Source organism: Paramisgurnus dabryanus, chromosome 7, assembly GCF_030506205.2.
Source record: "Paramisgurnus dabryanus chromosome 7, PD_genome_1.1, whole genome shotgun sequence".
NCBI lineage: Eukaryota > Metazoa > Chordata > Actinopteri > Cypriniformes > Cobitidae > Paramisgurnus > Paramisgurnus dabryanus.
In genome coordinates, this window is record NC_133343.1 from 29,484,117 (window position 1) to 29,508,738 (window position 24,622).

Here is a 24,622-nt window from a genome sequence, read left to right on the forward strand (position 1 = left end):
TTCCCATTAGTGCTGCTATTATGTTTAGATTTTCTCATTATTCACATCGAAGTCTCATAAATAGTAAATTAAAGGCAGAAGAATAAATAACATTACAATGCTTTTTAATTCAATCTCTCTTTATCCTCATTACAAAAATAAGAATAACTTTGCATTACACTAATGATGACAATCATTAAATGCATGCAAAAATCTTAATGAACCTACAAATGGAATTGTTTAAATTTTCCTTTTGAAATGTCCACCTACTGACCACCACATACAAACATAAACACCTTGATGTATAAAGTCTGCATTTGAATAATGTGAGTACACTTACCCAAACTATCATCCTGAAGATGCTAAAATAAGAATCTCATCAGTTTTATACATTAATGTCAATGTGGTCCTAGAGATTTCATCTGTTTGCTGCAGGACAGAAATAATTATTTTGTTTTAATGGCACAAAATAAATTGCACAAAATATTAAGAATATGAAGACATGTTGTCTGTCTGCTGTCTGACTGTTGCTGTATTATTGTTGTTCAGTATTGACCTCTGCTGGACACACGCGGACGTGACGTCTAAACAATTTTAGTCAAAACTCATGCTGAAAAGAAAAACATTTCAACCCGCAGAGATGCAAACCGGACTTACATCCAAAAAAGACGAGATGTGACTTAGTCAGCAACAACCCTAAATCAGAAATTTATGAACAACACAACTTTACAGGTCTACAAGACTTAAAGGTGTTTCTCAAGCATCACAACCTAGCTCATATAAAGTCAATGGTGTGTCTGGATCAGTTTAAAACTACTTTGGAAAAAAAATATTTTTTTGGCTAATTTCTTGTGGCACAAAAAGAACACATTTCTTTAGGAGTTTGTTAATATATTTAATGAAATGAATCTTTCTATTAATCAATACATGAAGAAACACTAATAGTGCATGCTTACCTGCTGCAGTAAGTGACTCTCTGGTGCTGCTGCAGGTCTTCACTCGAGCGCGTGTGTGCGGTGATGGGGGTGAAACAGAGGAGGGTGAAAGCGTGCTTTTATGCACAACTGTGTGTGGTGTTCCGGTAGCAGGGTCGGACCCGCAGCCAATGGAAGAGAAACATGTGCACAGGACCATCTGCAATGGAAAAAGAAATCCTGTAAAGATTGCTTAGAGTAAGAGAGATGCCCAGATGTCAAAGGCCTGAGTAACAGATGTAGTTAGTTATCCTCTCTGTAGGATTTTTTAAGATAAATGCTACAGTTTATATAGGATATATGAAACTTAATTCAGCGCACTGAATTACTACATGTCAAAATGTGTTACTGAGAAAAAATATTTTTATACTATCTATTTTATTAATATGTTATAATTTCTTTATGACTCTTGTATTTCAGTGGACTCACAATTGTAGAATAAATCAAAATTATTTCACATTGTTTCCTTAAAACCATATTTGGATTATTGCCCCTAATAGAGATAAGAGATATTTTAAGGCTACAAATATTTGGGTACTTATTAGTGCATCATGTCAAGCAGTCTGACACACATTTATTTCATCATTCTTATAATATTATGCATGCAGTTTCATGACATCATAATAGTTAAAAGAATAAATCTGTACTGTAAAGGTAATGTATATATTTGAACTTGTTGTATAAAACTTTTTCTGTCATCTTGTTTACAGAGTTTTATTCTTACAAAACGAGTATTTAGTATTGGAAAGTGACTTTGGAAAGTGATTCCTCTTTTCACTGTTGCTGTAGTGTTTGGTAATCCAGAAAGTCTCTCAATGAGCTCAAGAGGATTTATGTGAACCAACACCTGTAACTTTTATTTGTGAACGGAGGCTGAGCTCCACTCGATTCTTACACACACAAGTGATGAAGGCCTTTAAATAGCAGACAGGTGCATTTTGTTCAAAGCCTCTTATGGCATTTCTGTTAAATAAAGCAAAGATCTAAAAAGATCACTAAGTGCATACTCACAAAGTTATTTTTATATTATATTGCTTTACATTATATATTAGCATGCACACAGCAGAGCATAGACAAAACTTGAGAATGCATGTGTTCCCAAGATCACAAATAGGTAGATTTATAAGGTATAAAATATATAAATGTTAATTGCATGTCACTTAGGACAAAAGTTTCTGCTTAATGCATAAATGTCAATAATTAGTCCTTTGATTCTTCATAACTCCGAAAGAAAGTGTCAGGTCACATGATAAGAATTAAATGTGAGAATGACTCTATATATATGTGTGTGTGTGTGTGTGTGTGTGTGTGTGTGTGTGTGTGTGTGTGTGTGTGTGTGTGTGTGTGTGCGTGCGTGCGTGCGTGCGTGCGTGCGTGCGTGCGTGCGTGCGTGTGTGTGTGATGTGTGAAAGAGAGCAAGAATGAGCGAGTGAGCTTAAGAATCTAATGACATATGGAGACAGCATCTGTGAATGTAGACAACACACTGACCAATCACAGGAGTTTAACTTTCATTCACAAGCTTCATACAGACTAATGCTCTTACAGAGAGAGAATCTCCATTTCACATACAGGTCACAATAATTCACAACCACATGTTCTGATTTACACGTCAATGTCACTGGAGATCGGAACGACAAGTCTTGTATAACTATAACAGCCAGTAAGTAAAATCTCCATTGGACCAGTTTAAGTGTAAAAGAATCACAAAAACCAGTAAGACAAAAACCAACAACATCAGACAAATGCATATTTCAAATCATATTTTTTCAATCATAACCTGACAGGACAAAAGCAGGTAGCCGTCTAGCGAAAAATAATACAGTCTTTGGTAATAATAATGCTCTTCTTGAGGGACCCGATATAAAGCACAAAAAATAAAATAGGGAGTCCCTTAGTTTTTATTTAAATAAAAATAATACACTAATTTAAAATTCTCATGCTGTGTTGCCACAAAGTGATACTGTCTATTATTTGTCCCAATTTCGCAATAAACAAATCCAAAAAATTCCTGTCTGAAATAAATGTAAACTTGACAGTGCACCTCACTTGAAATTGAAAGATTGATAGATTTAGGATTGGGTTAGGGGCTTTAAAAATTTTTAATTACTTAACACTAATTGGAGGGGTAAAAAAAGGTTAGGGAAAATTTGGGTTTCTTTGATTAAAATGTTGATCCAGGAGGACATCTTACTTTCTGAAATCATGGACGGGGTGGGGGGTGTTGCTTACCTAAGGGACCCATAATCTTTGACAAAATTCAAACACTTTTAATAAATCTGATTGGAAATTAACACGCAATAACACATAGTTTAATTTTCAATTAAATGTAGGTTATCAAATAAGTTGATTCATTAATATCTGCACATATTCAGGATGAATTTAAATGATGTTTCCCAGACAGGAATTAGATTAGCCTAGACTAAAAATAAGAGATGTCCAAACTGAAAACAACTTGCACTGACATATCATACATCAGAGTAAGGCATGTTTGTTAAAACTAGTTATATTTCCTAAATAAACTAAGGCCTAGTCCTGGCTTAAGCTAATCCCTGTCCGGGAAACCACCCCATGGACTTTTATTTCATATAGCCTACTCAAACCCGTCCATCTGATGTCTCGTGACCGTATGCGGCTGTGCGCGCTCCGCTCCGGGTTTTGCGGTTCACCGCTCGTGCACAGCAGCCACACACAGCGCTCAGTCTGACACCCGAAAACTGCACAGACACCCAAACTGCTTTAAAGAGATAGTTCACCCAAAAAATTACAATTCTGTCATCATTTACTCACTCTCGTGTTGTTACAAACCTGTATAAATGTATTTGTTCTGATGAAAATGAAGGAAGATATTTTGAGGAAGTGTTCATGAGCCCCATTCATTTCCATAGTATTTTTTTTTTTAAGTGAATGGAGCTCCTGATCGATTTGAGACCTGAAGCAATGGATGGTGATAATAATAATAAATCTATCAAAACTAGTCAATGACCATCCATCAGTATACACTCGAAAAAATCAGTTGAGCCAATTTTTTTAAACAATATTATGTGTTTTTTTCTGTTTTTATAGTTATATTATTGTATATGTGTTTGCATTTATTATCATTATTTAATATTATAGTAGTCAGGCCGCCGCTGATGCTAAAGTCAGGATTTATCTTCTGTTCCTAGAAAAAAGTTATAATGTACATATGTATAATGTAAATATATTTAAATGAATATGTTTTAGATGCGCATTCTTCTGTATTCTTATCATTATTGTGTGAGTTAGTAATGGTACAAGAATGCTGGAGAAGCGCTGTCCAGTAGGGCTTTCTCTTTTTTCCTTCAAGAAAAACAAAAAGTGAACTTCCTGTTTCGGGGTGGTCCACGGAGTCCACGGAGAAAGAGAGAGAGAGAGAGAGAGAGAGAGAGGGAGGGGGTGGTCTCGCATTCTCGTGCTGTAACTTTGGGCTCCTGGGACCCGCAGCACTGAATGTGGATCTCCGTCGCTGATCCTAAAATCCAAACTTTACAGGAAAGTTTTGTGATGCTTTGCGCGAGGAGACGGACAATAATATTCCCATCAGAATGAAGTGAAAAGTTCAGATCCTCCTCATCATCTGCATCAGTGTGTGTGTGTGTGTGTGTGTGTGGGACAGAGGGGCTTTATTGGAAATTCTCGAACCCCCATTGGGACGCTCTCGGCTTTCAGCTCCGCGCGGCGCAAGTTTTCCAGGGAAATTTCGAGTTTGCTGGAATCATTGTGGGATCAGACAGACGAATGAAGGAGGAATCGAGTCTTGTGAGGTAACGTGTCGAACTTTTCTGTTTACGCGCAAATACGCCTGATGCGTGATGTCTTTAAATCATACATATCTGGTTTATATCGTGATATATCGGTGGAGCTTTGCATTGAGTGTATGTGTGAATGCGATATTTAAGCTCATTGAGTGCTCACTAGTAAGTGTGTTGGAGTGTTAATCAAGTGGAATGTTTGCGCATTGATTAACAATCCAAACATGTGTGTGTGCGCGTCTCTCTCTGTGTGTGTGTGTGTGTGTGTGTGTGTGTGTTACACACTCTGCTAGTGCACACACACGAGTATAATGATGTACACAAGAGTTTTTAAACACACACACTTCATCAGATTTGTGTAATGATCATGAAGCAGCTAAAGACGAGCTCATTTTACGCTTCAACTCGATTCACAAATGTCTATGCGTGTCTAGTTTAGTTGGTTTAGTCTTCTTTACCTCTTTATTGTCTTGAGTTTAATATCTTTAAGATAAAATGTTCAGTGTTTGATTAGTAATGCGATGAGTTTTCTTTCGTGTATTGGATTTGAAGGGCAGTAAAGTGAAGTTTGTATGATGGTGGTCTTTCCCGGTGGTCCCGATGTGTCTGACGAGTAACGCGCAATGAGACTCGATATGAAACTTTTACTTGAGAAGTTTGATTTATTCTGAATGTTTGCGTTTGTTTGGTTTGTGATTGTTGTCTTGTTAGTGTGGAGTTCTTTGTGTTTTGCTGAAAAATAGCTGAAGTGATATCTTTAACAAATCTGTCGAACCAGAAGTCTGTCAAACATATTAAAAACCCAAACAAAATGACTTTAAAAATGTATTTTGATTTCCTCAGATGATTCCAAAGCATTTTCTCAGTTTAATGTAATTATTATTTTTATGTTTATTATTATGAGATTTTCTTTGGATTCAAACACTAAAAATGCAAATATATTCCTATGCTACTTTAACTTAAAAAATTAAGTTATAAGTTATGTCAACTATTCACAGGTCAAAACCTAAAATAGGTGGAATTGACTTGAAAAACCAAGTTGTTTTAACTTCAAGTATTTTTCATCATCATAAGGAGGGGTTTATGTAAGGGGGAGGTGTTTAGTATTTGACAGATTTGTGGTAATGAGACAGTTCAGACGTAGAAAGTAAAGACAGATTTGAAATGTTAAGGACATCTAATCTTCACAGATCTGTGGAACTTTTGTGTAAAATCTCACATGAGCCGATTTAATTATCAGTAATGAGGTGTTGGTGATATCACCACATCGTAAAGGCAACACTGATGACAATTTATCACGATTAAAAAATAACTTAAAGATATGTCAACAGTTTTATAGCATTCATCAGTTTACTAAAGAGAATCATTTAGCCTAATAAAGAGAGATTTTTTGGTGAATTGAAAAGAGTTTCAAAGGTAAAAATCAAGCAGTCGGGTTTGTAGCGGTGAGGTGAGAAAGACTCAGCAGGGTTTCTTCCTCTCATTAGTGTTTGATGGAGCTGCATTAGTGCCAAAAGGATTCTGTTAGCATACAAACAAACACCATCTACAGATCCTAATGAAGAGCTTTCAGATGGAGGAAAATGTTACACACAAAAGGGCAAAAGAGATTATGAATACATCACCTTTTGCTAACATGTAGGTGAATATCTAGAAGCTGAACAAAGTGTAAAATGATGTTGGTTGTATTTGCATCAAGTCCTGCTTTTGCACTCGTTTTCTGTAGTACAATTTGATTTGGTGTTTTTGGAGCGGCTATAGTGAATCAGGTTGAATCTTTAGATGTGTGTGTGTGTGTGTTTGTTTTCTGCCTCTCTTACTGTGTGATTCAATGCATGTGGGAGACGCAAAATCCAGGCAGGCAGGCGGCAACAAGTGGTGTGTTTTCGCCAGATTCCTTTTTCGGCTGCGCAGCTAGACGCTCTTGTCACGTGACACTTTCCTTTGCCTCCCCCTCTTCTCCAGCATGAAGACCACCCTCATGGGGATCGTAGACCCCAATCACACCCTTTCACACTCTGTGAACCTGAAACAATCAACTTTTAATAGCAGCTGTCTATCCAGTGAACGTCCAGAGCCGAGCTCAGATACCTAACCAGAGAGCACAGAAAACCACTAAATAGCCCTTTATTTCTCTTTTTCATGCCCCTGAGCTTTTCTTCTCTTCTGTTTTCTCTCTCTTTCTTTCATAAAGGGATAAAACCGAACACAAAACAGAAGTGATGCTGAGCATTTTCGGTTGCTTTCTCAATTCATTTCTTACAGTGCATGTGTCCTCCTTTATGTCTTCAAAACCTTTTTCAGGTTGCTTGCTTTTTCTCAATTTCTTGCGTTATTTCTTGTTTCCTTTCTTGCTTGTGTTAGTTCATTCTATCAAAGAAATTATGTTTGGCAATGTGTTCACGTTAGGGTTTTCAATATAATGAACGTCTTAAATCGTATGACCAATTCCAGCATTGTGGATGTGACACATGCAGTCAAAACTTTCTCAGTGAATGCATTTATTATCAATATATTGAACCATCTGTTTATATTTTCCTAAACTCCTGATAATAGAGTTCAGACATCAGAAAAATATCAGTCTATTTACCAGTTTTCTATTTTAGAGGGAAACATGCAGGCTTTATGGATGTGAAAAAAGGACACAAATTTTTGGGAGACAACATACTTTTGTGTTTTAAAATGCCCAAGCCAGAAGCAATAATACCCAACAAATAGAGAAAGGACAGCTCTTCAAATTTCAAATACGATATTTATGTATATTGTCTGCGCATATATGAAGAAGAAACGTTATGGTCATGTCCATTTCTTTGTTATGGACATGACAAAACTTGCACTCACTTAACTATGGGAAATAATTAAAATGTAAAAACTTTAAGTGTTTTATTCACTTTATTCGTGAATAATTTCTTGTGAAATTTAGATGCGAATAAGCCGGCTTTAGCTAGCTTGTAGTCTCATATAGAGCGACAATGATTTTGTCCTCCATTGTTGTTTCGTATTTCTGCCTCTACTCGCTACGTCGAAATCACGTCACTACTAGAGCAAGCTTCTGATTTGTTAATGCAGCGCAAATATCTGACAAACTTCAGATTTCTCAACATTCGCGAAATGCCCATAACACTCAATTTGTGCCGCAGGATGTCTATTGCATCTTAACTCTTCATTCGCGTCTGCTGTGAACGCAACATAACAAAGACTTTGCATGGGTATTTAAACTGATTCTTAAATTGATATCTGCGATATGACTTAGTAAAAGCTTTACTTTTCATAATAAAGTTGATATTTGCGTAGAATTGCCCATGTGCAATTTTCTGCCACTTTATTTATTTGGAGTTTGGTGACTATAAGCTTGTAAGGATCAGTGAAAACAAAATGACCTGACTCACAGTTGTGGCTCAACTATTAAAGTTTGTAAAGCTTCAGGCGTGGCTTACTGACTGACTGGTCATCAGTTCATGCTGTCAAGAGCTCCAAGGCGGGAGTTCAGCTGTAGTTAGTAGTTTGATTTTAACATCATTTGATTTAATTGAAAACATGTTACTATGTCTTGTCTGACTAGGGTTTAAGCAATTGTATGAATGTTTAAAACTTTTTTCCACCTCACATTCAGTTTGTCGATGTGAGCAGTAATGTTGAAGTTAGTGAGATACAGCTAACCTTAATGGTGGTAGTTGTCTTGAAGTCGATTCCCACAGTCGATTGCATTGTTGGTTTATATAAGGGCTTGATTTTGTGTCCTGTGAAAGATGAGAGCTTATCTTTGATCTCAGTGTGGCCTTTAAATTAGAGGTTGCTTTATGTTAGGAAATAGACGAACAATTGAGTCTCAGAAACGGTCCCTGTCCATCCTGAACACTTATCAATGATCACGAGAGTTTAGATTAATGCAGATGCTCCGGTGAGGAAATGTTTCTGTTGATCTGATAGATTCAGACAGGCCTGTTTTTCCACTCATTCTTTTACTTTAATCCTCTTTGACGTCACACTTGTCGTCTATCTTGCTGATTTTTTTATTAACTCTCTCCATTAGTTTAGAAAGTTGCAGTATTTTAAGTTAACTGCTAATATTTCTTTTCACTCTTCATTTCTTTAAGAAGAAAATTACTCTGTACTGTTTTCCAAGACAACACAAAAAATAAATGGAGGCTTTTGCTGAAGTTTTCTTCTTTAGACATGGAGCTGTGTACTTTTACTTGTCAAGTATTTTTGTATCTGTGCTTGTTTATGGGTCTGTTTTAGTTCCCTTAGTTAACTTTAGGAAATATATCTGCACAAATGAAATATTTAGTTTCAAATCCAAACTTCATTACGTCTCCTGAGCTATAAACGAGCCGCTGCTGAGCAATAAAGGATCTGTAAGAGTACTGTGTTGTGTTTATCAGGAGAAAGATTTGAGAAGAGGAGGAGATTACAGATCGCTTCATCTTTCTCTCTTCATTTATTCTCATCACTCTCTAGAGATATTAAAGAGATCTCATTGATGATTTTCCTTACTTACATGCTCATGATGTCACACTACTATAAGAAAGATCAGTTCTGACATCACACACACCTGGATTACACCTGTCTCTCTCTCTCTCTCTCTCTCTCTCTCTCTCTCTCTCTCTCTCTCTCTCTCTCTCTCTCTCTCTCTCTCTCTCGTGTGGGTTGGTCTATGTGGTTTACGAGGACATGAATAGTGTATAATAACATGTTTATTATGCTATAAAGGTGGTTTACGTGGACACAGAGAGTGTCCTCATAAACGGAAAAGCTAAAAAAACATACTAAATGGTAGTTTTTCATAGATTAAAGACTGGCAACAGGTTTTTGTGACATTGGGGTTAGGGACTGGGGTAGGTAAGGGGAATAGAATATAACAGTTTGGACAGTATAAAATACATTGCGTCTATGGAGATGTCCCTGTAAACCACATACACCAACATGTGTGTGCGTGTGTCTGTGTGTGTGCGTGCTTGTGTCTGTCTGTTAGTCTGTATTTGTGCATGCTTGTGTGTATGTGTGCATGTGTGTGTGTGTGTGTATGTGTGTGTGCATGTTTGTGTCTGTCTTTCTGTCTGTCTGTCTGTATTTGTGCATGCTTGTGTGTATGTGTGCGTGTGTGTGTGTATGTGTGTGTCTGTATGTGCTGATGATGACTCATTGGTGTCCAGTGCGTTAAGAGTTGTGAAGAGGCGGTGTTTATTATTCACTCTGTTGTCATGGAGACGCTGAAGTTTTGCGCTCACATCATTGTAATTATTCGTCTTTGATGTTTTTTCCTTTGGATTTTGCTCGCATTTTTGACATCTGACAAATGAAACGCAACAAAGAAAGATTGTCAGAGGAGATTGATATAATTGCTTTAAATGACAGTGATGGGTTGTGGTGGGATCATGTTAATAATATCTGCTCATATTTAATAACTTTATCTAAGTTTAAATTGTCATTATAAAGTTAAACAGAAAGAATGTGATTGGTTTTTACCAAAACTTTCCAGTGGAACGCAGATAATAATATAGACACTGGCAGACAGCCATGATTTTACACAACCATATGCACACACACACATGCACAAACACGCATACACACCTATACACACAGGTAAGCATACTGAAATGCTTTTCTCACACTGGGCTTATATTGCATAGGTTTGTCGTTACCACACACACACACACACACACAAACATCATCAGTGTTGAGACTTTTATCCAATACAAACACACACATGAACACATTTCTGCATGCTTCATACACACACATGTTGCCTTCACTCACTGTATCTCAAAGCATAACGCAATTAGGTCTTTACAGAAATAATATGGTTGGCAAGCGCTGAGAGGAGTTTTGTTTTATTAGCAGTGGGCACGCTGAGAGACTGGGCAGGATAATACAGCGAGAAAGAGAGAGAGAGAGAGAGAGAGAGAGAGAGAGAGAGAGAGAGAGCTGTAGATTGTTTAAAATGTGCTGTGAGTCAGGCACTCAGATTTATGCCCATCGGCTGCTGCAGCTTCTTGGGTGGGCTGCAGTCGACTGAATGAACCAATCAGAGATGAAGAAACTGAATTCTGCTTTCCTGCTGTTACACACTACTGCCCAAACTTTTCTTTCTTTCATTCTTCCTTCCTTTCTTTCGTTCGTTCTTTTTTCTTTCTTACTTTATTTTTTCTTTCTTTCTTTCCTTCTTTCTTTCATCCTTTCGTTCGTTTGTTCATTCTTTTTTCTTTATTTCATTCTGTCTTTCTTTCATTTAGCAGAATGTTCCCAATATTTTTCCTGTTTATGTGACAAACTTATCTAAAACAGAATTTGTCTATTTCTGGCATAATTATTATTATTTTTTATGACCCTTTAGAGACATCCTGGATTGCACTCATGTTTAACTTTAAAGCGAAGAGAGTTTTTGTTATTAAGAAAACAGTTATTTGTGAACTATGATTTTAAAGCACATGTAGACAAACATTTCACCGGCTTGAAATTATAAGACATTTATGTCAAATTTGAGTCATTCACATATTCTTATTATTTGACAACTTATTTGCATTATTTGATTGTTTTTTTTTTGTTTTGGTTTTTTTTTTTGGACATTTTAGGACTTTTTATTTAAAAGTCAAAGTCAAATGGAAAGCAAAACCTTTGAAGCTCAATATCTCAAAACGACTCTGAATGCAGATAGAAACGTATCATTCTAAGGTAGCGATGTTAAAAGAAAACCATATAACATTAAAGATGTTGTTTCTGCATTCAGCATATTTCTGTGTGTTTCCAGTTGAAGAGCAGATCTGATAAGCGTACATTTTTCCTGCCAGCTTGCTGTTTGTTTTACAAAAAAACCCTGAGACTCATGGCCCGCATATCCTCAGTAACTCCAGCAGGAATTGTGTGCGTCAAGTCCCAGTGTGTACAACAGCATGCAGGAGATGTGAATGATATCGCCCTGACAGACAACTTTAACCTGATTTCAAAGTAGGATTGTTTTTGAACGTACAGAATGAGAGTTTTTGCCCATATGCGCACGTCAGTCCCTCTACTTATACACTGGAAAAACGTATTCATTCAATTTACTCCATGTTTTTAAGGTGAGTGGTTGCAATCAATTTATTTAAGCTACATTTAAACAAACAGTTTTTTATTTTATTTGTTTTTTTCTAATTTTTGTTGTTTATATGTAGCTTAAATAAATTAATTGCAACCACTTACCTTAAAAACATGGAGTAAATTGAATGAAAAATTTTTTCAGTGTAATGCACTTTTAATATATGTGGTCTAAAGGCTAAAGCTTTACTATGATTAGATTATGTTAAAGTTATTGACATTGTCTTAATGTGTGACTTTATAACCTTCAACCACTTCAGTGACCAACGGAAGTGATACATTGTTGCTTGTTTAAGAAAGTGTTGATTGTTGTTGTGTTACATTTACAAAGTTTTTTGTCGAGAAAAACGTGCAAACTTTAAAGCAGCTTCACAGTAAACTAAGAGAATCACTTCGCTTGTGACAGTATGTTTTGTAGTATTTTCATGGTAAATGTCTAAAACATGGTATTATTGATGGTATCCATGTTAGTGAAGTACGTGACGTCTGAAAGTCAGCTGTGTGGCCGCTAATGCTCGGTGAGGTTTTTATGGTAATAGTTGTGCCTGTGAGCTCGTAAGCCTGGTCACTTTATTATTTACAGACGTCTGTGTGTGTGTGACCCGTGTGCATCTGTTTCTCATTGAGACTCATGGTTCCTCTGCAGTATTATAATAATTACACTCATTAATTACACAATGACTTCCCACAATGCTTCATGTTCTGGCTGTGAGGTTTCAGTCACCGGGTCATTCTAGACTTTAGACAGCAACAGACATGATCTTCACTAGTGTTGACCCATGCATGTTTATACAGTAAAGTCTGTAATACTTTTGACATTACATAAATAAACGGGTTAAACAGGTATAGTTTAGGTATAGGTTAAAAGGTTTCTAATATTTGAAGATGAAGTTATATTGGGCAAATATGATTCAAATTCTTCAATGGTACCTTAGGCAAGCGAGTCGATCTGTGCATCTAAATGTCAAGCTTAATCCTGGATTGAACGTCTTCTAGTCTGACTTACGATAAGTTAAAGGTAGAGCAGGTTCATCTTTCTGAAGTCTTCATCATCATCATCATCATCATCAGTGGACCAGCAGACCTTCATCCCAGCAGCACATGTTGTCACTCAAAGCATTACAACCAGCAGCTGTTGTTGATTCAGCTACTGAGCTGATGTTTTTTCACTCACACATGCACGTAAACACAAGGGTCACAAGTCCCACCCCTCACAGTTAATTACATCAGCGACAAAACCCTGTCCCAAACTTCACTTCCACCGGAAGTTTTTACAGGAGGAAGTCACCTGCCATCAGAGGAGGTGTGGGAGAAAGAGAGAGAGAGAGAGAGAGAGAGAGAGAGGTCACAGACGAGTATGAAACGCAAAAGATAGAAGAGCGAAAGTACTTTAATCATCTGTGGACAAACACAACGGGAGACTGCATGAGAAGCTTCATGACAGATCTGGGACTGACCACAGGCAAGATTTATTTCTTCTTTTATTGACATTGTAATATGAACCAGTTAGACACTGATCCAGGGACTTGTTTTGGTGTTATCTTGGACAGAAGATGAGAAACTGCTGGTGATTTGTAGTCTGATTGTGAGAATGCTGTGGTTTGTGTGTTGTTTAGACGCACACACCTGCTCAAATAAGGCCATGAGGCGTGCAGTGTCCTCTACAAGTACACAAATACACAACAATACATGGATCAGTCCTGAAAAACTTTCAGAGTTTTTTCTGATTGTTACAGGCAAAAATCCTTGATCTTGCGGCATGTTTTCTTAAAAAATGTGATGGAATATGCAGGATATTTATACAATTGTATGCAATGAAATTGCAGGAACTTGCAAAAATTGCGGGAACCTGCAAAACTGTTTGCAAGCTTTTGCAGATTTTCAGTGATGTTGTCGTCACATAATCACGTCACTTCATAATGTTCCCATGGCGCTTAAATGCAACATTTTTCAACTTTCTGCTAAGATATATGTGATTTTTGCAACAAAAATGTGGGAGTTATGAAATCATGCAAGCCCCTATGCATATTTTGCGCATGGGAATCTGCAATTTATACTGCGAAAAAGTGGTGTTTTTGAAAAAATGCGGCCCCGGCATAAAAGTGGACTTTGGCTGACTATGCGTTAAATCATGTGATCGCATAATTGCGTTTTTCTGGAGGGACTGATGGATGCATATATATATATATAAGGTATCTTTATTATGACACTCTCCACGTTCTCATAACTTAACGACCATTTACATATTTCCCCAAAGCGCACATTTTTGTTTATTTTCATATATTAGTGTCAGCAAATGAATGCAATGCAGCATCAAAGCGGTTGTAGCAGCGAAAACACAGCGAAAGAGGCACAAGATGTTGTGACAGCTATCGACGCAAATCATGGGTTTGGAAAATTTTGTTTTTGGAAAATAGATTGGACAGACAGATTGGTAGAAAACCATTGTCAGCACCAGCTGAAACACTGAAGACTTTAACTGTTGCAATCATAACCTTGACTTTATGTGACATTTTTTCCCTCGTTATTTATTTTTCTTTATTTATTTAAAAAAAAATAATCCTAGTTTGTTGTTGTAAATGTCCCAATTGGGACAGAGATAGTGCCTTTTTAAAGAGTTTAATTAAACGTTTACATCATATATTTTGGTTGCATTTGTGAGTTAATAGAAATGTAACTGCTTAACTAGACTCAAAGTATTAATCGAATCGAATTGTAATTGCATCAAAGAAATGTTCGATGTATCAGCAAATATCAGCAGAGATATTCGGCACAGTATCGTATCGCAATGAACTGTCAGAATTACACCCCAAACGTTTACCTTGTTATTTACTGCTCAGTTCTTTAAACATCCACACACTCTTAAGCCTCATTCACACAGCAGTTTAGTCCCAGAACATTTCTGTAAAGTTGTCCGAGAGGCTTCTGTGTTAAAACAAACACGTCCTGTAAATGTTCTGGGATCGATCCCGTAAAATGTAGTAACCTCCAGTAGTAACATTTACGGAAAGTATTCTGTGTGAACAATACACGTGAAGGTACGTGCCGTAGTGAGGATGTCATTGCAACATAAAATTATGGTTCAGCCCTTTATTTACATCCTTTTTGCAGATCAACATTCACAACGAAAAAATGTCAGCAAGCAGAGATCAGGGAGCTCATCACTGTCAGCGCTGAAGCTGAAATCATTCACCAGCATGACAGAATAGCGCGTCATGGCTCTTTGGCCCAAGTGCAGGACTTTAAATACGTCACGTGTCTTTATGGGATCTTTACGGCATGTGTGTGAATGCACGCACAGAATCCTGGAAATCATTGGCAGTGTGAATGAATAAAAAAAATCTAACGATCCCAGACAAATCCCGAACGCATTTTCCGTGTTTTCCTGTAATGTCTGTGTGAAAAGGGCTTTATGGGCAAGACCTAAGCAAATCAAGTGATATTAATCATTGCAGGTAAATTCTCTGATCATAACCATGTGTAGTGGTTCATTGAGATAGATTATGATGTGATGTTCTCGGGCACCTGTATGTTCTTACCGAGAAGTTTTTTCCTAAATGCTGATGGCTTTCCTGGCTCAGCTATTGTTCATTTGTCAGATAAGCAGCTGTGTGCATGTTTGTGTTCAGGGTTCCCTGTTGAGACACCTGCAGTCTTTGACTTTATGTCCCATCAGCTGACACAGAAACATTTACACCTGTGCTTTTAGGACACTGGGAAACAAGTCTGTTTCTGCTTAAAAAAGTGTTTTTCTTGTTGAATTTTAATCTGAATGTATGAATCATGTAGCCATAGTCAAATATCTGATATAGATGACCACACATCTGTTCAGATCTTTATTAATGCAGAAAGTTCTTATAAACCTGTGTGATTCTTGTTATTAATGAATATGATTATTAAATGATATATTTGCTGTATTATTGCGTTGTTCAATTAAAGCAGTAAATCTCTCTGTGTCATATTGTGATAAAATCACTGTAATGCATGGCTGTGAGTGATGTATTGTTTTAATATTGAGCTCTACATCTGGATTTTCTTTGGCTTTTAAGCTGCGTTCTCTGGCTGTGTTTTATACTTGCTCAGATTTTTGGCAACATTAGACTGTGAGTAACATTACAAAACCTTCACTAACCTCATCTATGCTTGTTTATGTCTTAGGGGTCACACCCAAATGTTTCAATAGTTTAATGTGGTGAAAAGCTTATTAGGTTATTAGATTATTAGGCTGTGACTGACAAGTTGTGTTGAGGACATAATGCAGATTTTCTGTAACCATCTGTAGGTCAGCTCTGTGTTCAAATAGACACAAACACAATACACAACAATACACAAGTTTTACATGTTGATTTTTATAAGCTTCACTGTTCGTGAGACAAACACTTATAAAAATCAGCATCTTATTAACAAACATAATAATCTATAAAGATGAGTTGTCTGTCATGTCTTGTGTTTGTTTATAGAGATATTCTTCTTTATGTAGCACAACCCTTTTTTCAATGTCAGGGTTTTCCCAGAGAAAAATGGTTTTGCTCAAAGATTTTTCTTTTTATAGCCTTGAGACTTCTTATTAGTTATGTTTTATTTAAAGTTTGTCGTCATCTGTGATATTCCTCCTAAAATTCCTTAGGGAAAAATAAAAAAGTTTTTTTTACTGAAAATATATAGCTGTAAAATGAATGCAGATAGCTTTCCTCACATCATTGGTCTTGGATTTGAGGAGCAATATTTGTCTTTTTAGTCTCTCAACACAGTTTGATATATTGTTGAAATCACTTTTGTAACTCAACACACGTGTCTTTTCCAACGGTATAAAGTACTGAAGTATTTTTACTTGAATCAAGTACATTTATCTTTACTTTATCAGAGTGTTTTTCTTTTCATACTTTTTACTCCACTTTATACCACGGGTCTGTTGAGTGCTTCATTCTGATTGGTTGATAAATGTTTCACAGGCATTATTTTTGATAACCGCACACCTGACCTGTCAAACGTCTTAAAATAATCACCAGAGCAATGTTTGTGATAACCATTGAATAACTGACTCCAGTGCTTTCAATTATTTGAAAATAATGCACACCTGCCGCATTACTACCTTGGGTGTGCATTATTTTCTAATAATTCAACAGCCGTCACAGTTATTCAATTCAATTATTATAAATAAGAAAGACCTACCTTTTTATGTACTTAAGTATTAAAAGTAAAGAAACAACTTGAAATGTGTATTGAAATCTGGGAATGAGATAATAGCAGATTTAGGGCCAGATTTACTAAGAGCTTGTGGTAGCGCAAACCATCATTTTGTTGTTATATAACGACTGTCGGGATTTACTAAAGACACGCAGTGGATAATTAGTGCTGAAAAAGTGTGGTCTAGTCATTTTTGCGACTGATCTTATTGCGTATTCAGACGCCAAATTTATGGGAGGACATTATTTAAATGATTCACGCAGTGTCATTTACTAATGTTTGCGCTTGTGATATTATTGGTATTTCAGCAATTATTTAAATCAGGAAAAAAGCATGTCTTAAATAATTTTGCACGTAATTGATTATTTATATGCCAGAGGAACATATTATTCAAAAAGATTGTTTTCAAGACATTTTATTTTTTTTTTGCAGAAGAAATAAAATAGCAGTCACTAGGAGAAGTCACACAATAGCAGGTGTTTCAAAACTTCACATTGTTTGTCCTTTCAGTTTACTTTGGCTTCATTAGCTGGAATTAGAACCCTGAATTTTCAGCTGTGATATCTGTGGTGCTGAACTCAAGCTCATCAGGTGTTAGTAGATCACCTGCACCTCATCAGCTCTGCTTATTTGTGACCCCGTTGCTCTTAGTAGATTGCATTGGTCATTATGGAAATCAGCTGTTGCACCTGTGTAATTTAAGTTGCGCCTTTTTAACAAACAATCCGCAGATATTAACTCTCCCATGATACGCTTTTTTTGAATTGCGCTCTCATGATAATTTGCCCCATTTAGTAAATCTGGCCCTTAATGGTCTGAGTGATTTTATAAGTGTCTGGGAGAAACACTGAGGTCTTTTTTGATGTATATTTTTTTCTCCTGAGAAATGATGCATGATTCAGAAGTTATTGCAGTGTTTGAATTATGGTTAACTACCGGTATTTCTTGTTGTTTGTCCGTGTTTGGTTGGGAATCCCTCAAGCTAGTGACTGAGGGAGTGTTTGCTAAAGCTCTGAGCTGTGAGGTTCACCGCGGCCGTTTCACACACAAATACACAAACATAAACACACACACACAAACACACACATACACAAACATCAGTCCATGCGGTGACTCAGGCTTCGTTCCAGTTCATAAGTCCATAAGACCACACTGGACATCTGTTTTTTTTATTGTCTTAAATTACACATGGAAATGATTTCTGAATTTTATGATTTTGTTCAAAATGTGTTGATTTAACATGGAAAACATGAAGATTTATTTCTGTCTCTCATATCATCTCACAGCTTTCACTGGGAACTTGTTGCATTGACATGCTGCTAATACAGTTTGGGTTACACTTTATATAATAAGGGTCCATGAATCATAATGAACAAAGACAGAAATGTAATTTTACTTAAACCTGAAATAATGTTGATGCATGTACTAGTCATGAACTAATAAAGAGTTATCATTATTAAAAAATGACATGTTTTTTTCATTGTTAGTTAATGTATTAATTAACAACGAATTCATGTTTTGACTCATGTTGTAGTTAAAGATGACTCTTCATTAGTTAATGCACCAGCATTAGTTCAGCATTAAGAAGGAATTAATTGATGTATTAGTTTATCATGACTCATGATGAACACTTATTATAAAGTGTTACCACCGTTTGTAATGAAGCATCCTTAATTGAATTAGAAAAGAAAGCAAATGCATTTTCTCAAGTATTGTCAGCCGTTAGATACCCCAAAACACACAAAGAAATACTAGTCAACTAGATAGTTGTTTTAACCCTTCTGTTGAAGTAGTTTGAAGAGGGTTTAGAGAAGGACCTGATGGATGTATAATTCACAGTCTTGTCTCTCTGTAAACAGTAAGACGTATTCAACAGTGTCCAGAAAGACGACCGTCCACCTCGGAGCTCTTCAGTTTTATACTCACAAGAGTCTTTACACAACTCACATAACCAACCACATTGTCTAGCAACCAACCAACCAGCGAGTCAGTCAGTGTCTGTGTGAGCGATCTAAGACAGGCTTAGACAAGCCACCGGGCTGCCTGTTTAAATGCTAATGTCCTGTTTAGCTTTAGGGTTCAGAGTTAAATATCTTCTGCTGTCGTCTTCTATGCTTGAAATCTTTTGTTTAGTTTTTGCATTTATGGCATAATGTGGATTATTATTTTTGTTATTAAATGGTTTAAATTACAGTAAACATCAAACACGTCATACATGAGGCTCATGTGATAGAAATAATGATGAATGTCTGTGTAATATACGTTGTTTTACATGAACTGCTGTCATGATCTTGTGAAGACACAAATGAGAAGACAGCAGGTCTCTTTAAAAACACATTCATTATTTCAAATGCACAACAAAGGAAAGTTTACTGTAAAGAACAATTCTTGCCTTAAAAAGTGCTTTAACACAAATAAGGTGTAAATTTTTTTTGGTAAAATTATTATTGCAAAGATGCTGTTAAGAAGGTTTCATGTGTAATGAAACATGAACATTTCATTTACTCTTTACAGGTTCAATCTTGTTTTCTTCAGTGTACTAAAGGTCAGTTTTGAGTTGATAGTTCCTGCACATCTTTTGAGTTGATTCTGCATGTGTCACCGTTCAGGGCGCAAGAGCCCTTTTCACACAGAAAATACACGGAAAAGGCGTTCAGGATTTGTCTGGGATTGTTTGATATTTGGTTCATTCACACTGCCAATGATTTTATGGAATCTGTTTATGCATTCACACACATGCCGTAAAGATCCTGTAAAGACACGTGACCAACCTGATCTCACGAATTTCCGTGGGATAGTCACCAAATTTTTTGCTCAGTGGTTGATGTCCTCAGGGCAACATTATGTTGAACCTTGGACAACATTTCAATCAACCAATCAGATTTCAGATTTCTGTTCACACAGAATGCTTTCAGTGAATGTTACGGCAATGTTACTACTGTAGGTCCTCTTTACCGGAGCAATCCCAAAACATTTCCACAACGTGTTTGTGTTCACATAGAAGCCTCTCTGACAATATTACGGAAATTTTCTGGAACCAAACTGCTGTGTGAATGAGGGCTCAGACCATCACATCTGGACCATCACAGTGACTGCTGAGCTCACGGGTTTGACCTGTATTTTCTGTTTTCCTGCTGAAATGAGGTTGAACAGAAATGTGGCTATATTTCAACATCATCTTGTCTTTGAGTTTTTTTTTTCTCTCAGATAGCAGTTGTCTAGTTAAAGAAAGAGTTGAAAAATCACAGAAAGCTGTGTAAGAGTGTATGTGAATGTTCGCACACGGTCACATTAACAAGGCCTTCTGTTTTACCTTCACATGCTAATGACTCATTTAACACTGACCATACACACACATGCACACTCCTGGTGTGAGGAGGAAGCTGTTACAGTGGCTGTGTTACGTCTGTTTGGTACCCAATACACAAAGGCAAGGTTCTGCAGACAGACAGAGAGATAGACAGGCTTGAGGATAGACAGAGGATGATTGGGGGGTGGATAAGGCTTTCAAATGACGTGTGAAATGGGAACACTGGTATTAAGTGTTTGTCTCTGGAGGAGGTCTATTGTTAGCGTGCTGAAGGTCCTGCTGAGACGCATGATCTCCTGCATTAATCTGAATGTGGTTGGGCTCAGACCTGCGGTCGGGGTCAAAGACCTACTAATGACCCGCCGCTCTGAACCCGCCCATCACAACACCCATCAGGCGCATGCTTACCTGGACCGCCTTCACTCCAGCTACACCTATATATAGTACACTGCAAAAAATGATTTTCAAGAAAATATTTTCTTAGTATTTTTGTCTTGTTTTCAGTAAAAATATCTAAAAATTCTTTGATTAAGATGCTTTTTCTTGATGAACAAAGCGACCCAAGAAAATAAGTCACTCAAGTTTATAGACCAACAATATCAAATTTAAGGGAGTTTGTGCATAAAACAAGCAAAAAAATCTGCCAATGGGGTGAGCTAATTTTTCTTGAATTTATTTAAAATTTTCAAGATTTTTTTGCTTACCCCATTGGCAGATTTTTATGCACAAAATCACTTAAATTTGATATTTTTGGTCTAAAAACTAGACTTATTTTCTTGGGTCATTTTGCTCTTCAAGAAAAAGCATCTTAATTTAAGAATTTTTAGATATTTTTACTGAAAACAAGACAAAAATACTAAGACATTTTTTCTTGAAAATCATTTTTTGCAGTGTAGGCTACTACCTAAAGGCCCAAGTATACTTTCTTGTTTTTTAACTGTGAAAAGTGAATGTACGCCTTGCAAAGTATACTTTATTTGGGCATTTCACACATGTGCATTGTGACAAAATTGCAATACCTCTCCTGGCTTGTATACTACATACTCCTGTACATGTGGTTACAAAAATCTGCCGGTGCCCCTATAGTATGCGCATACTATTTTGATGACGAAATTTGTGTCGTACGCAACATATGCTGACCCTTGCGTAAGCTAAAAAGTGAAGTTTCCCTGGGACTTAAAGTCAAATCCACCGCTCAAATGTATGGAAACTCAACGTAATTTATATTTAAAACATGAAATATTTCGAAAGACAGAAATTGTTTTGCTTATATAGTCTTGTCAGGGATTTCAATGGATGTGCTAAAGTATGGCCAAGTAGGTAAGTTTATTGGCTGAGCATTTAACATTTTGCCTAAGGGGCCAAGAATAAGTTTTGTGTACAAAGCTGTTAAGGATCCATTATACTTCTACGTAAGACCTACGCCGTAGACTTAACACTGTAGGCTATGCGTCGTTGTTCCCGTTGACGTGCACCTGCACATGCAGATCGCTAGTATGGAATGTCCACACCGGGCATGTCATGGTGTATATCATTCCTCAACTTGGACCATCTTTGTTTTTACCGTTGCAAGTGGAAATGCGTATGAGGAAATGTGACGCAGAGATTTTTTACCTGATGAGAGGGGTTAACTTAACGGACACGTTGTCACATTTTTGGAGAGGTGCACCTCAGGCCATGCATTGCCTACGAAACACTTTACTGTCATTACTCATTTGTGTATTTTGTGCACTCTCTTTAAAATCGTTTTGTCTTCATTAGTAAATACTGTAACAACAACATTAGCCATGAGTCAAATGTGTTCATAGTCACTTAACGTTCGCTGTCGTATTGCAGTCATTTGGGACATTGACACGTGCGTGTGTGTGTTAGAGAGGTTGTGTAGCGAGTGTACGCGAGCATATTTACACAGTGTTATCCTGCTTGTGCACAGCCAACAGAAGTGAAGCGATTGTCAACAGTGGAAGTCCATAAAATGTGCAGCTGACAAAGCGTGAGCAAACACTTGATTTACTCAGGATTTCCCAACAAACACTTCAGGAGAGAATTAAAGAAACACCATAGCCATTAGGAGATGACTCTCCAATCTCTTCAAAACTGACCTTGGGTCAGATGTTATTTATATCTGCTTGAAATGCTTCTGGTCTTGACCTGAATATTATGACTGATTCCATAGCAGTTTTGTCACATAAAAATGTATTCTTGATGTGTGGTTAGATAGGTAAACTTTTTAAGACACTCCTGTTTAACAACAGAGAAATACAGAATTAATAAGATGATTTGGCCTATTTGAGATCCCCTGCATGCAGAATTGGTAGTATATTCGGAAAAATATCACAATATATCTGACAAAGAGTAAAATCTCATGTTTACATACAAATGCTGCCATCCGCATTGGAATGAGATTGAATGTGAGATTTATTTACAGCCCTGATCTCTGAAAGAGACCTCACAATGGGACAGAAATCTAAAGCCCCAGCGCAAACACAAGCAGAAGATTATTGTAAGCATCTTTTTCTTCTCCGCCGAGCTGTCATGAAGCTCAATGTTTTAAATAAAGCAGCTCAAACCCAGATAAACTTCAGCTAAACTCAAAACTTTGTGAAAAAAAATGGCTGCGCACAGAAATGATCATTGAAATGGACACAAACCCATAGCTAGAATAACATAAATGTTCACACAGACCCAAGCACCATCTTTCATTAATTTATCAATGTTTAATACAACATCATGTTAACATTGCCTTTATGTTAGCCAGCTTTATGTTAATGTGTTTACATTTTAAAACGCATTACATTTGTTACGTTTACACCTTTCATCCAGATTACTCCAATGTTTTTAACCCTCGTTCGTATATGCTGCAGAACCTGTTTAAGTTTGACGAACGTAGATGAAGTCTTATGTAAACAAACAGCTGACTTTAATGTAACAGTGCATCATTTTCAAAGTGAAATTAAGGTTTGCAACAGTGGTTTTGTCCAAAATAGTAAACATAATGCAACCAACTATTATTAATGCTCTATCAGATGGTTTTTAAGATGGATTCTAATGGAGAAAATGTCTGTTTTATATTTGTTTATTTTCTGAATATTTTTGTAATGTTGTTTATGTTTTGTTTCAATTTAATTAGCTTATGACAAAAACCAGACGAAACTTTAAACGTCATTTATAGTAGAAATTGAGTCATTTTCAACCACATAATAAGTTTTGTTTGATTCTCATCACGAATTTCATTTCATGTAATTTGTTTTTTAATTTTAATCGATGTTTTGTTGATAAGCTTTGTGAATATAAATAAATAAGAACATTAAAAAGAACACTGTGCATCTCATTGATGCTTAACAAAAACAAACCACTGCAATATGCTTCTGCAGTCTTGAGAAAATGCTAAAACATGCAGTATTATCGTTTGCATTGTTGTTGTTGTTATAATGATGTGCCAATTATATTATATATATCACAAAAAACAGCCTTTATATTAATTAAAAAACAATGTCATATTAATTTTTAATACTTTAGCCAATCGCGCACTTTGCAATTACTTTTTGTTTGGTTAATAATAACATTAACATTAACCTATTTTGTGCATGCCAGTGTGTGTGAATGGTAATGTTTTATGTGATTATGGTTGTGTAAAGTGTGGACGAAAATCGTTTCTGAAATGCCAGTGTAGACGAGGATCGTTTTCATTTTAAAATGCCTTTTTAAAACGCAAATGTACACAACCCCTAACCTATAGTTGACAGAAACAGAGGAATACCTACTGTCTGACTTTCTTCTGCATGCATATGCACGACAAAGCAATATGAATAAACAGACAGATGATGAGAGATACAGTGTAAGATAAAAAGTGAAGCGATGGTGACTGGGGGAGGGCAGTAAGCCGGGGCAGGAGGGGTCGATGATTAGAATTCATCTCACGCTGCAAACAAAAGATGTCATGAAAAAGAGAGAATGCACGAGCAGGAGAGAGAAAGTGAAAAGGTTGTTCGGCTAGCCCTAAATCACAGCCTTTGACTGGCGGCACAATCGCAGAGGAGAGGAGGGGCGACCCGAGCCCGGGATACTGGGATGAAGAGAGAGAGAGAGAGGGGGGCATTTATTATTCGGAGGGCTTTTCCCTCCCGAGTGTCTTGGGCAGTTTGAACAGGAGGTCAACAATTTACTCAATTACAAGACAAACTTCCCAAGAGCCCTACAGCCGACCGACTCTCACAGACACGAGAGGTTTCTCTCTCTCGCCCGCCTCTCTCTCTGCTCTTAACTATAAATGTTTGGCCCTCCTCAGGTAGGAGAGAGTTTAACCTCCTCACCACTCCACC

At 36.8% G+C, this 24,622-nt stretch overlaps 1 protein-coding gene across 1 annotated transcript in view; it reads left to right on the forward strand.

The window, feature by feature from the left end:
* The first annotated feature begins 4,368 nt into the window (after positions 1–4,368).
* Positions 4,369–24,622, forward strand: part of gli1 (GLI family zinc finger 1) — a 45,897-nt gene continuing 25,643 nt past the window's right edge. Inside the window, exon 1 of the mRNA XM_065272406.1 lies at positions 4,369–4,738. The gene's annotated coding sequence lies outside the window, so the exon portion shown is untranslated. The remainder of the gene's footprint in view (positions 4,739–24,622) is intronic.